The 12,082-nt window shown below is 33.7% G+C and overlaps 13 non-coding genes across 13 annotated transcripts; all 13 read right to left on the bottom strand.

Moving 5' to 3' along the window:
• Positions 1-17: 17 nt before the first annotated feature.
• On the bottom strand, positions 18-91 carry TRNAI-AAU (transfer RNA isoleucine (anticodon AAU)). Its single transcript has one exon. It is a non-coding gene; the product is annotated as a tRNA-Ile (tRNA).
• A 715-nt stretch (positions 92-806) lies between these two features.
• Positions 807-880, bottom strand: TRNAI-AAU (transfer RNA isoleucine (anticodon AAU)). Its single transcript has one exon. It is a non-coding gene; the product is annotated as a tRNA-Ile (tRNA).
• Positions 881-1,596: 716 nt separating this feature from the next.
• On the bottom strand, positions 1,597-1,670 carry TRNAI-AAU (transfer RNA isoleucine (anticodon AAU)). The gene has a single exon. It is a non-coding gene; the product is annotated as a tRNA-Ile (tRNA).
• Positions 1,671-2,385: 715 nt separating this feature from the next.
• Positions 2,386-2,459, bottom strand: TRNAI-AAU (transfer RNA isoleucine (anticodon AAU)). Its single transcript has one exon. It is a non-coding gene; the product is annotated as a tRNA-Ile (tRNA).
• Positions 2,460-3,965: 1,506 nt separating this feature from the next.
• On the bottom strand, positions 3,966-4,039 carry TRNAI-AAU (transfer RNA isoleucine (anticodon AAU)). Its single transcript has one exon. It is a non-coding gene; the product is annotated as a tRNA-Ile (tRNA).
• Positions 4,040-4,755: 716 nt separating this feature from the next.
• TRNAI-AAU (transfer RNA isoleucine (anticodon AAU)) lies at positions 4,756-4,829 on the bottom strand. The gene has a single exon. It is a non-coding gene; the product is annotated as a tRNA-Ile (tRNA).
• Positions 4,830-6,334: 1,505 nt separating this feature from the next.
• On the bottom strand, positions 6,335-6,408 carry TRNAI-AAU (transfer RNA isoleucine (anticodon AAU)). The gene has a single exon. It is a non-coding gene; the product is annotated as a tRNA-Ile (tRNA).
• Positions 6,409-7,137: 729 nt separating this feature from the next.
• TRNAI-AAU (transfer RNA isoleucine (anticodon AAU)) lies at positions 7,138-7,211 on the bottom strand. Its single transcript has one exon. It is a non-coding gene; the product is annotated as a tRNA-Ile (tRNA).
• Positions 7,212-7,920: 709 nt separating this feature from the next.
• On the bottom strand, positions 7,921-7,994 carry TRNAI-AAU (transfer RNA isoleucine (anticodon AAU)). Its single transcript has one exon. It is a non-coding gene; the product is annotated as a tRNA-Ile (tRNA).
• A 716-nt stretch (positions 7,995-8,710) lies between these two features.
• Positions 8,711-8,784, bottom strand: TRNAI-AAU (transfer RNA isoleucine (anticodon AAU)). Its single transcript has one exon. It is a non-coding gene; the product is annotated as a tRNA-Ile (tRNA).
• Positions 8,785-9,500: 716 nt separating this feature from the next.
• Positions 9,501-9,574, bottom strand: TRNAI-AAU (transfer RNA isoleucine (anticodon AAU)). Its single transcript has one exon. It is a non-coding gene; the product is annotated as a tRNA-Ile (tRNA).
• Positions 9,575-10,289: 715 nt separating this feature from the next.
• Positions 10,290-10,363, bottom strand: TRNAI-AAU (transfer RNA isoleucine (anticodon AAU)). Its single transcript has one exon. It is a non-coding gene; the product is annotated as a tRNA-Ile (tRNA).
• A 716-nt stretch (positions 10,364-11,079) lies between these two features.
• TRNAI-AAU (transfer RNA isoleucine (anticodon AAU)) lies at positions 11,080-11,153 on the bottom strand. The gene has a single exon. It is a non-coding gene; the product is annotated as a tRNA-Ile (tRNA).
• Between the last annotated feature and the right edge of the window lie 929 nt (positions 11,154-12,082).

Below are 12,082 nucleotides of genomic sequence, written 5' to 3'. Positions count from 1 at the left end.
TCATCAAGAAAAACAAATGGCCAGTGTGGGGATCGAACCCAAGACCTTGGCATTATTAGCACCACGCTCTAACCAACTGAGCTAACCGGCCACACTCTTTGAATGTGAAAATCCAAAATGACAAATAATCTTCAAATCATTATATGTATTATTTCTAAAAGGTGATTTTTGTTGACAATCATTTTTTCTCCCTTCATACTTTTGCAAAAACGATAAATGAGGTCCCATTTTAAAGATTAAGTTACTTGCTTCAGATAAATTGTTAGTTAAGAATTGTATATGGTTTTGTTTCTTTAAAAATTGAAGTTGCAAATTGACTTTGTGCCCTACACTTCTTTCCCTGGATGTGTTGATACAGCATGGCAAAGAAGATCAGTTTTGCACAGCTTCTCGAAATGGCTACATATGAACCAGTTCTTCTTTCATCCTACTACAAACCACCAACCTCACTATAAAATGAATTGTATTTTATTTGCATGAAACATTTACGCATGGGCCACGTAGTAGATCATATATTGATTGAAAAGCATTTCTATTTTAAAGAAAAATCATAAAGCATAAAGTGCTTTCAAGTGTGGCATTGGTAATAGGGCTTTCATTTCTTCCTACAGTCCAAAGCAAAATAAAAATAGGGTGTAAAATACTATATATTTAAAGTATAATGGTAAAAGATCTACAATGTATTCAAGGCAGTTACTAGGATAATCACTATAGCCAATACTGATGATGAAGCCTAGTTTCCAAGCACTGTACTACAAGTTTAAATCCATTGTTGTCAATGATGTTGGGTCATCAAGAAAAACAAATGGCCAGTGTGGGGATCGAACCCAAGACCTTGGCGTTATTAGCACCACGCTCTAACCAACTGAGCTAACCGGCCACACTATTTGAATGTGAAAATCCAAAATGACAAATAATCTTCAAATCATTATATGTATTATTTCTAAAAGGTGATTTTTGTTGACAATCATTTTTTCTCCCTTCATACTTTTGCAAAAACGATAAATGAGGTCCCATTTTAAAGATTAAGTTATTTGCTTCAGATACATTGTTAGTTAAGAATTGTATATGGTTTTGTTTCTTTAAAAATTGAAGTTACAAATTGACTTTGTGCCCTACACTTCTTTCCCTGGATGTGTTGATACAGCATGGCAAAGATGATCAGTTTTGCACAGCTTCTCGAAATGGCTACATATGAACCAGTTCTTCTTTCATCCTACTACAAACCACCAACCTCACTATAAAATGAATTGTATTTTATTTGCATGAAACATTTACGCATGGGCCACGTAGTAGATCATATATTGATTGAAAAGCATTTCTATTTTAAAAAAAAAATCATAAAGCATAAAGTGCTTTGAAGTGTGGCATTGGTAATAGGGCTTTCATTTCTTCCTACAGTCCAAAGCAAAATAAAAATAGGGTGTAAAATACTATATATTTAAAGTATAATGGTAAAAGATCTACAATGTATTCAAGGCAGTTACTAGGATAATCACTATAGCCAATACTGATGATGAAGCCTAGTTTCCAAGCACTGTACTACAAGTTTAAATCCATTGTTGTCAATGATGTTGGGTCCTCAAGAAAAACAAATGGCCAGTGTGGGGATCGAACCCAAGACCTTGGCGTTATTAGCACCACGCTCTAACCAACTGAGCTAACCGGCCACACTCTTTAAATTTGAAAATCCAAAATGATAAATAATCTTCAAATCATTATATGTATTATTTCTAAAAGGTGATTTTTGTTGACAATCATTTTTTCTCCCTTCATACTTTTGCAAAAACGATAAATGAGGTCCCATTTTAAAGATTAAGTTACTTGCTTCAGATAAATTGTTAGTTAAGAATTGTATATGGTTTTGTTTCTTTAAAAATTGAAGTTGCAAATTGACTTTGTGCCCTACACTTCTTTCCCTGGATGTGTTGATACAGCATGGCAAAGAAGATCAGTTTTGCACAGCTTCTCGAAATGGCTACATATGAACCAGTTCTTCTTTCATCCTACTACAAACCACCAACCTCACTATAAAATGAATTGTATTTTATTTGCATGAAACATTTACGCATGGGCCACGTAGTAGATCATATATTGATTGAAAAGCATTTCTATTTTAAAGAAAAATCATAAAGCATAAAGTGCTTTGAAGTGTGGCATTGGTAATAGGGCTTTCATTTCTTCCTACAGTCCAAAGCAAAATAAAAATAGGGTGTAAAATACTATATATTTAAAGTATAATGGTAAAAGATCTACAATGTATTCAAGGCAGTTACTAGGATAATCACTATAGCCAATACTGATGATGAAGCCTAGTTTCCAAGCACTGTACTACAAGTTTAAATCCATTGTTGTCAATGATGTTGGGTCATCAAGATAAACAAATGGCCAGTGTGGGGATCGAACCCAAGACCTTGGCGTTATTAGCACCACGCTCTAACCAACTGAGCTAACCGGCCACACTGTTTGAATGTGAAAATCCAAAATGACAAATAATCTTCAAATCATTATATGTATTATTTCTAAAAGGTGATTTTTGTTGACAATCATTTTTTCTCCCTTCATACTTTTGCAAAAACGATAAATGAGGTCCCATTTTAAAGATTAAGTTATTTGCTTCAGATACATTGTTAGTTAAGAATTGTATATGGTTTTGTTTCTTTAAAAATTGAAGTTACAAATTGACTTTGTGCCCTACACTTCTTTCCCTGGATGTGTTGATACAGCATGGCAAAGATGATCAGTTTTGCACAGCTTCTCGAAATGGCTACATATGAACCAGTTCTTCTTTCATCCTACTACAAACCACCAACCTCACTATAAAATTAATTGTATTTTATTTGCATGAAACATTTACGCATGGGCCACGTAGTAGATCATATATTGATTGAAAAGCATTTCTATTTTAAAGAAAAATCATAAAGCATAAAGTGCTTTGAAGTGTGGCATTGGTAATAGGGCTTTCATTTATTCCTACAGCCCAAAGCAAAATAAAAATAGGGTGTAAAATACTATATATTTAAAGGATAATGGTAAAAGATCTACAATGTATTCAAGGTAGCTACAAGGGATAATCACTATAGCCAATACTGATGATGAAGCCTAGTTTCCAAGCACTGTACTACAAGTTTAAATCCATTGTTGTCAATGATGTTGGGTCATCAAGAAAAACAAATGGCCAGTGTGGGGATCGAACCCAAGACCTTGGTGTTATTAGCACCACACTCTAACCAACTGAGCTAACCGGCCACACTCTTTGAATGTGAAAATCCAAAATGACAAATAATCTTCAAATCATTATATGTATTATTTCTAAAAGGTGATTTTTGTTGACAATCATTTTTTCTCCCTTCATACTTTTGCAAAAACGATAAATGAGGTCCCATTTTAAAGATTAAGTTATTTGCTTCAGATACATTGTTAGTTAAGAATTGTATATGGTTTTGTTTCTTTAAAAATTGAAGTTACAAATTGACTTTGTGCCCTACACTTCTTTCCCTGGATGTGTTGATACAGCATGGCAAAGATGATCAGTTTTGCACAGCTTCTCAAAATGGCTACATATGAACCAGTTCTTCTTTCATCCTACTACAAACCACCAACCTTACTATAAAATGAATTGTATTTTATTTGCATGAAACATTTACGCATGGGCCACGTAGTAGATCATATATTGATTGAAAAGCATTTCTATTTTAAAGAAAAATCATAAAGCATAAAGTGCTTTGAAGTGTGGCATTGGTAATAGGGCTTTCATTTATTCCTACAGCCCAAAGCAAAATAAAAATAGGGTGTAAAATACTATATATTTAAAGGATAATGGTAAAAGATCTACAATGTATTCAAGGCAGCTACAAGGGATAATCACTATAGCCAATACTGATGATGAAGCCTAGTTTCCAAGCACTGTACTACAAGTTTAAATCCATTGTTGTCAATGATGTTGGGACATCAAGAAAAACAAATGGCCAGTGTGGGGATCGAACCCAAGACCTTGGCGTTATTAGCACCACGCTCTAACCAACTGAGCTAACCGGCCACACTCTTTGAATGTGAAAATCCAAAATGACAAATAATCTTCAAATCATTATGTGTATTATTTCTAAAAGGTGATTTTTGTTGACAATCATTATTTCTCCCTTCATACTTTTGCAAAAACGATAAATGAGGTCCCATTTTAAAGATTAAGTTACTTGCTTCAGATAAATTGTTAGTTAAGAATTGTATATGGTTTTGTTTCTTTAAAAATTGAAGTTACAAATTGACTTTGTGCCCTACACTTCTTTCCCTGGATGTGTTGATACAGCATGGCAAAGAAGATCAGTTTTGCACAGCTTCTCGAAATGGCTACATATGAACCAGTTCTTCTTTCATCCTACTACAAACCACCAACCTCACTATAAAATTAATTGTATTTTATTTGCATGAAACATTTACGCATGGGCCACGTAGTAGATCATATATTGATTGAAAAGCATTTCTATTTTAAAGAAAAATCATAAAGCATAAAGTGCTTTGAAGTGTGGCATTGGTAATAGGGCTTTCATTTCTTCCTACAGTCCAAAGCAAAATAAAAATAGGGTGTAAAATACTATATATTTAAAGGATAATGGTAAAAGATCTACAATGTATTCAAGGCAGCTATAAGGGATAATCACTATAGCCAATACTGATGATGAAGCCTAGTTTCCAAGCACTGTACTACAAGTTTAAATCCATTGTTGTCAATGATGTTGGGTCATCAAGAAAAACAAATGGCCAGTGTGGGGATCGAACCCAAGACCTTGGCGTTATTAGCACCACGCTCTAACCAACTGAGCTAACCGGCCACACTCTTTAAATTTGAAAATCCAAAATGACAAATAATCTTCAAATCATTATATGTATTATTTCTAAAAGGTGATTTTTGTTGACAATCATTTTTTCTCCCTTCATACTTTTGCAAAAACGATAAATGAGGTCCCATTTTAAAGATTAAGTTATTTGCTTCAGATACATTGTTAGTTAAGAATTGTATATGGTTTTGTTTCTTTAAAAATTGAAGTTACAAATTGACTTTGTGCCCTACACTTCTTTCCCTGGATGTGTTGATACAGCATGGCAAAGATGATCAGTTTTGCACAGCTTCTCAAAATGGCTACATATGAACCAGTTCTTCTTTCATCCTACTACAAACCACCAACCTCACTATAAAATGAATTGTATTTTATTTGCATGAAACATTTACGCATGGGCCACGTAGTAGATCATATATTGATTGAAAAGCATTTCTATTTTAAAGAAAAATCATAAAGCATAAAGTGCTTTGAAGTGTGGCATTGGTAATAGGGCTTTCATTTCTTCCTACAGTCCAAAGCAAAATAAAAATAGGGTGTAAAATACTATATATTTAAAGGATAATGGTAAAAGATCTACAATGTATTCAAGGCAGCTACAAGGGATAATCACTATAGCCAACACTGATGATGAAGCCTAGTTTCCAAGCACTGTACTACAAGTTTAAATCCATTGTTGTCAATAATGTTGGGTCATCAAGATAAACAAATGGCCAGTGTGGGGATCGAACCCAAGACCTTGCGTTATTAGCACCACGCTCTAACCAACTGAGCTAACCGGCCACACTATTTGAATGTGATTATCCAAAATGACAAATAATCTTCAAATCATTATATGTATTATTTCTAAAAGGTGATTTTTGTTGACAATCATTTTTTCTCCCTTCATACTTTTGCAAAAACGATAAATGAGGTCCCATTTTAAAGATTAAGTTATTTGCTTCAGATACATTGTTAGTTAAGAATTGTATATGGTTTTGTTTCTTTAAAAATTGAAGTTACAAATTCACTTTGTGCCCTACACTTCTTTCCCTGGATGTGTTGACACAGCATGGCAAAGATGATCAGTTTTGCACAGCTTCTCAAAATGGCTACATATGAACCAGTTCTTCTTTCATCCTACTACAAACCACCAACCTCACTATAAAATGAATTGTATTTTATTTGCATGAAACATTTACGCATGGGCCACGTAGTAGATCATATATTGATTGAAAAGCATTTCTATTTTAAAGAAAAATCATAAAGCATAAAGTGCTTTGAAGTGTGGCATTGGTAATAGGGCTTTCATTTATTCCTACAGCCCAAAGCAAAATAAAAATAGGGTGTCAAATACTATATATTTAAAGGATAATGGTAAAAGATCTACAATGTATTCAAGGCAGCTACAAGGGATAATCACTATAGCCAATACTGATGATGAAGCCAAGTTTCCAAGCACTGTACTACAAGTTTAAATCCATTGTTGTCAATGATGTTGGGTCATCAAGAAAAACAAATGGCCAGTGTGGGGATCGAACCCAAGACCTTGGCGTTATTAGCACCACGCTCTAACCAACTGAGCTAACCGGCCACATTGTTTGAATGTGAAAATCCAAAATGACAAATAATCTTCAAATCAATATATGTATTATTTCTAAAAGGTGATTTTTGTTGACAATCATTTTTTCTCCCTTCATACTTTTGCAAAAACGATAATTGAGGTCCCATTTTAAAGATTAAGTTACTTGCTTCAGATAAATTGTTAGTTAAGAATTGTATATGGTTTTGTTTCTTTAAAAATTGAAGTTACAAATTGACTTTGTGCCCTACACTTCTTTCCCTGGATGTGTTGATACAGCATGGCAAAGATGATCAGTTTTGCACAGCTTCTCGAAATGGCTACATATGAACCAGTTCTTCTTTCATCCTACTACAAACCACCAACCTCACTATAAAATTAATTGTATTTTATTTGCATGAAACATTTACGCATGGGCCACGTAGTAGATCATATATTGATTGAAAAGCATTTCTATTTTAAAGAAAAATCATAAAGCATAAAGTGCTTTGAAGTGTGGCATTGGTAATAGGGCTTTCATTTCTTCCTACAGTCCAAAGCAAAATAAAAATAGGGTGGAAAATACTATATATTTAAAGTATAATGGTAAAAGATCTACAATGTATTCAAGGCAGTTACTAGGATAATCACTATAGCCAATACTGATGATGAAGCCTTGATGATGAAGCCTAGTTTCCAAGCACTGTACTACAAGTTTAAATCCATTGTTGTCAATGATGTTGGGTCATCAAGAAAAATAAATGGCCAGTGTGGGGATCGAACCCAAGACCTTGGCGTTATTAGCACCACGCTCTAACCAACTGAGCTAACCGGCCACACTGTTTGATTGTGAAAATCCAAAATGACAAATAATCTTCAAATCATTATATGTATTATTTCTAAAAGGTGATTTTTGTTGACAATCATTTTTTCTCCCTTCATACTTTTGCAAAAACGATAAATGAGGTCCCATTTTAAAGATTAAGTTACTTGCTTCAGATAAATTGTTTGTTAAGAATTGTATATGGTTTTGTTTCTTTAAAAATTGAAGTTACAAATTGACATTGTGCCCTACACTTCTTTCCCTGGATGTGTTGATACAGCATGGCAAAGAAGATCAGTTTTGCACAGCTTCTCGAAATGGCTACATATGAACCAGTTCTTCTTTCATCCTACTACAAACCACCAACCTCACTATAAAATTAATTGTATTTTATTTGCATGAAACATTTACGCATGGGCCACGTAGTAGATCATATATTGATTGAAAAGCATTTCTATTTTAAAGAAAAATCTTAAAGCATAAAGTGCTTTGAAGTGTGGCATTGGTAATAGGGCTTTCATTTCATCCTACAGTCCAAAGCAAAATAGGGTGTAAAATACTATATATTTAAAGTATAATGGTAAAAGATCTACAATGTATTCAAGGCAGTTACTAGGATAATCACTATAGCCAATACTGATGATGAAGCCTAGTTTCCAAGCACTGTACTACAAGTTTAAATCCATTGTTGTCAATGATGTTGGGTCCTCAAGAAAAACAAATGGCCAGTGTGGGGATCGAACCCAAGACCTTGGCGTTATTAGCACCACGCTCTAACCAACTGAGCTAACCGGCCACACTGTTCGAATGTGAAAATCCAAAATGACAAATAATCTTCAAATCATAATATGTATTATTTCTAAAAGGTGATTTTTGTTGACAATCATTTTTTCTCAGTTCATACTTTTGCAAAAATGATAAATGAGGTCCCATTTTAAAGATTAAATTATTTGCTTCAGATAAATTGTTAGTTAAGAATTGTATATGGTTTTGTTTCTTTAAAAATTGAAGTTACAAATTGACTTTGTGCCCTACACTTCTTTCCCTGGATGTGTTGATACAGCATGGCAAAGATGATCAGTTTTGCACAGCTTCTCAAAATGGCTACATATGAACCAGTTCTTCTTTCATCCTACTACAAACCACCAACCTCACTATAAAATGAATTGTATTTTATTTGCATGAAACATTTACGCATGGGCCACGTAGTAGATCATATATTGATTGAAAAGCATTTCTATTTTAAAGAAAAATCATAAAGCATAAAGTGCTTTGAAGTGTGGCATTGGTAATAGGGCTTTCATTTCTTCCTACAGTCCAAAGCAAAATAAAAATAGGGTGTAAAATACTATATATTTAAAGGATAATGGTAAAAGATCTAAAATGTATTCAAGGCAGTTACAAGGGATAATCACTATAGCCAATACTGATGATGAAGCCTAGTTTCCAAGCACTGTACTTCAAGTTTAAATCCATTGTTGTCAATGATGTTGGGTCCTCAAGAAAAACAAATGGCCAGTGTGGGGATCGAACCCAAGACCTTGGCGTTATTAGCACCACGCTCTAACCAACTGAGCTAACCGGCCACACTCTTTAAATTTGAAAATCCAAAATGATAAATAATCTTCAAATCATTATATGTATTATTTCTAAAAGGTGATTTTTGTTGACAATCATTTTTTCTCCCTTCATACTTTTGCAAAAACGATAAATGAGGTCCCATTTTAAAGATTAAGTTATTTGCTTCAGATACATTGTTAGTTAAGAATTGTATATGGTTTTGTTTCTTTAAAAATTGAAGTTACAAATTGACTTTGTGCCCTACACTTCTTTCCCTGGATGTGTTGATACAGCATGGCAAAGATGATCAGTTTTGCACAGCTTCTCAAAATGGCTACATATGAACCAGTTCTTCTTTCATCCTACTACAAACCACCAACCTCACTATAAAATGAATTGTATTTTATTTGCATGAAACATTTACGCATGGGCCACGTAGTAGATCATATATTGATTGAAAAGCATTTCTATTTTAAAGAAAAATCATAAAGCATAAAGTGCTTTGAAGTGTGGCATTGGTAATAGGGCTTTCATTTCTTCCTACAGTCCAAAGCAAAATAAAAATAGGGTGTAAAATACTATATATTTAAAGGATAATGGTAAAAGATCTACAATGTATTCAAGGCAGCTACAAGGGATAATCATTATAGCCAATACTGATGATGAAGCCTAGTTTCCAAGCACTGTACTACAAGTTTAAATCCATTGTTGTCAATGATGTTGGGTCATCAAGAAAAACAAATGGCCAGTGTGGGGATCGAACCCAAGACCTTGGCATTATTAGCACCACGCTCTAACCAACTGAGCTAACCGGCCACACTCTTTGAATGTGAAAATCCAAAATGACAAATAATCTTCAAATCATTATATGTATTATTTCTAAAAGGTGATTTTTGTTGACAATCATTTTTTCTCCCTTCATACTTTTGCAAAAACGATAAATGAGGTCCCATTTTAAAGATTAAGTTACTTGCTTCAGATAAATTGTTAGTTAAGAATTGTATATGGTTTTGTTTCTTTAAAAATTGAAGTTGCAAATTGACTTTGTGCCCTACACTTCTTTCCCTGGATGTGTTGATACAGCATGGCAAAGAAGATCAGTTTTGCACAGCTTCTCGAAATGGCTACATATGAACCAGTTCTTCTTTCATCCTACTACAAACCACCAACCTCACTATAAAATGAATTGTATTTTATTTGCATGAAACATTTACGCATGGGCCACGTAGTAGATCATATATTGATTGAAAAGCATTTCTATTTTAAAGAAAAATCATAAAGCATAAAGTGCTTTCAAGTGTGGCATTGGTAATAGGGCTTTCATTTCTTCCTACAGTCCAAAGCAAAATAAAAATAGGGTGTAAAATACTATATATTTAAAGTATAATGGTAAAAGATCTACAATGTATTCAAGGCAGTTACTAGGATAATCACTATAGCCAATACTGATGATGAAGCCTAGTTTCCAAGCACTGTACTACAAGTTTAAATCCATTGTTGTCAATGATGTTGGGTCATCAAGAAAAACAAATGGCCAGTGTGGGGATCGAACCCAAGACCTTGGCATTATTAGCACCACGCTCTAACCAACTGAGCTAACCGGCCACACTCTTTGAATGTGAAAATCCAAAATGACAAATAATCTTCAAATCATTATATGTATTATTTCTAAAAGGTGATTTTTGTTGACAATCATTTTTTCTCCCTTCATACTTTTGCAAAAACGATAAATGAGGTCCCATTTTAAAGATTAAGTTATTTGCTTCAGATACATTGTTAGTTAAGAATTGTATATGGTTTTGTTTCTTTAAAAATTGAAGTTACAAATTGACTTTGTGCCCTACACTTCTTTCCCTGGATGTGTTGATACAGCATGGCAAAGATGATCAGTTTTGCACAGCTTCTCAAAATGGCTACATATGAACCAGTTCTTCTTTCATCCTACTACAAACCACCAACCTCACTATAAAATGAATTGTATTTTATTTGCATGAAACATTTACGCATGGGCCACGTAGTAGATCATATATTGATTGAAAAGCATTTCTATTTTAAAGAAAAATCATAAAGCATAAAGTGCTTTGAAGTGTGGCATTGGTAATAGGGCTTTCATTTATTCCTACAGCCCAAAGCAAAATAAAAATAGGGTGTAAAATACTATATATTTAAAGGATAATGGTAAAAGATCTACAATGTATTCAAGGCAGCTACAAGGGATAATCATTATAGCCAATACTGATGATGAAGCCTAGTTTCCAAGCACTGTACTACAAGTTTAAATCCATTGTTGTCAATGATGTTGGGTCATCAAGAAAAACAAATGGCCAGTGTGGGGATCGAACCCAAGACCTTGGCATTATTAGCACCACGCTCTAACCAACTGAGCTAACCGGCCACACTCTTTGAATGTGAAAATCCAAAATGACAAATAATCTTCAAATCATTATATGTATTATTTCTAAAAGGTGATTTTTGTTGACAATCATTTTTTCTCCCTTCATACTTTTGCAAAAACGATAAATGAGGTCCCATTTTAAAGATTAAGTTACTTGCTTCAGATAAATTGTTAGTTAAGAATTGTATATGGTTTTGTTTCTTTAAAAATTGAAGTTGCAAATTGACTTTGTGCCCTACACTTCTTTCCCTGGATGTGTTGATACAGCATGGCAAAGAAGATCAGTTTTGCACAGCTTCTCGAAATGGCTACATATGAACCAGTTCTTCTTTCATCCTACTACAAACCACCAACCTCACTATAAAATGAATTGTATTTTATTTGCATGAAACATTTACGCATGGGCCACGTAGTAGATCATATATTGATTGAAAAGCATTTCTATTTTAAAGAAAAATCATAAAGCATAAAGTGCTTTCAAGTGTGGCATTGGTAATAGGGCTTTCATTTCTTCCTACAGTCCAAAGCAAAATAAAAATAGGGTGTAAAATACTATATATTTAAAGTATAATGGTAAAAGATCTACAATGTATTCAAGGCAGTTACTAGGATAATCACTATAGCCAATACTGATGATGAAGCCTAGTTTCTAAGCACTGTACTACAAGTTTAAATCCATTGTTGTCAATGATGTTGGGTCATCAAGAAAAACAAATGGCCAGTGTGGGGATCGAACCCAAGACCTTGGCGTTATTAGCACTACGCTCTAACCAACTGAGCTAACCGGCCACACTGTTTGATTGTGAAAATCCAAAATGACAAATAATCTTCAAATCAATATATGTATTATTTCTAAAAGGTGATTTTTGTTGACAATCATTTTTTCTCCCTTCATACTTTTGCAAAAACGATAAATGAGGTCCCATTTT

The sequence above is a fragment of the Crinia signifera genome, chromosome 2 (genome assembly GCF_055691185.1).
Source record: "Crinia signifera chromosome 2, ASM5569118v1, whole genome shotgun sequence".
Lineage (NCBI taxonomy): Eukaryota > Metazoa > Chordata > Amphibia > Anura > Myobatrachidae > Crinia > Crinia signifera.
This window is presented reverse-complemented; position numbering and strand designations above follow the sequence as displayed.